The following is a 1,545-nucleotide window of genomic DNA, read 5'->3' as shown; positions in this document are numbered from 1 at the left end:
AGGTCTGTGAAGAGAAAGCAGTACACATCCATCTTGCTGTCCTTTCCCTCCATCCTCAGGCTGCCCTCCAACATCATCTGACACGTCTCCTCTGAGGAGGCACCTGGGAGGGCACGGTCAAGTCCAGGTACAGAAATTCCTTCAGGAGCTTGTCCACCTCGTTGTTGCTACCCTCCACCACCTCGTAGGCGTCAATGCGGCTTACCATAGCTGCCAGCTACTGCCGCTCTTGTTGCTGCCGCATGCACGCGTTCATGTGGTGGATGAAGCGCTTCACGGAGCTGATCATGGTGATGACGGCCTCCTTGGCATGTGGCTCATCCGTCTTCCTCAGCACTGACTTGAGCAGCAGCGGGTACTTGGTGAGCTGCCGGTGGGGCTTGGCGAACATGTCGCTCAGCTTCAGCCGCTGGCACTGCTGTTGCTTCTCAGCCCACGTAACATTGGCTCAGAAGAGGTCGTTGTCGTGCAGCAGGCTGCGAGTGTACTCCATGCAGCCCTCCTCCTCCATGCAGTACCGGATGTAGGGCTTGAAGAGGGAGCCGAACATCTTGAAGCCTTTGAGGAGGTCCTGGGCTGCAGCAGCGCCCACGTGCACCGCGTCTTCTCCATCAACGGCGCCATCACGCTGCCCCACAGTCCGTGGTGCACACAGGGGATCTTGGGGATGTTGCTGAACAGGAGCGGGGAGTGCAGGTGTGGGGACTCCTCCCCAAGGCGACCCTTCACCCGGGAGCCCCCTCTGCTCCATTCATCCCCTTGGCCAGCGGGGAGCTGCCCTCCGTGGGTCCGCTGCTCTCGGTGCTGGGGAAGAGGAGGCAGTGGAGAGCGAGGCCCTGAAGCAGGAGGAGGCCTCGGAAGGCAGGCAAGGAGCCCAGGATGCAAGGCGCCCCTGCCACCACCCCGTGTCCTGCTGGGGCGTGCACCCAGGAGTGCCATGGTTGCGGCAGGGCCACCGGCTGGGCTTGGAGGTGAGTCTTTCATGCACAGTCCCAATGGCCTGCCTGGTGTGGGTGGGGATTTTGGGTCACCTTGAGGGAGGCTCTGGCCTTTCTCTGCTCCTCTCCTGGTAGGAGCAGCGGGACTCCAGTGCTGAGGTCAGAGGAGCCGCCTTCCAGCCCCTAGGCCGCTTCTCAGAGTCGGAAGTTGGGCAATCGGCCTCTGCCTAGGACAGGACCTCTGCACCCCCAGGGTGCATAAACACACGGGCTTCCATCAGGCCCCACTGATCCCGGCTGTGAGGCCTTCTGGCTCTGCTGATCCAGGAGCTGTGAGGCCTCGGGGCTCCACTGATCCTGAGAGGGAAGCCTCCTGCTTGGCTGGCTTCCAGCTGTTTGGCTTCGCTCCACCACTTGGAGCCTAGTTATGCAAATTAACTGCCATCTTTGTTGGTGGTTAATTTGCATATCACCCTGATTGGCCAATGGGAAGTGTAGCAGAGGTATGGTTAATTACCATGTTTCTCTTTTATTAGATACTAGAGGCCCGGTGCAGAAAAATTTGTGCACTCGTGGGGGGCGGGGCGGGGTCCCTCAGCTGGGCCTG

At 60.3% G+C, this 1,545-nt stretch overlaps 1 pseudogene; it reads right to left on the bottom strand.

Moving 5' to 3' along the window:
* Nucleotides 1-2: 2 nt before the first annotated feature.
* LOC102774745 lies at nt 3-939 on the bottom strand (annotated as a pseudogene).
* Between the last annotated feature and the right edge of the window lie 606 nt (nt 940-1,545).

This window comes from Myotis davidii, unplaced genomic scaffold (genome assembly GCF_000327345.1).
Source record: "Myotis davidii unplaced genomic scaffold, ASM32734v1 scaffold53, whole genome shotgun sequence".
NCBI lineage: Eukaryota > Metazoa > Chordata > Mammalia > Chiroptera > Vespertilionidae > Myotis > Myotis davidii.
This window is presented reverse-complemented; position numbering and strand designations above follow the sequence as displayed.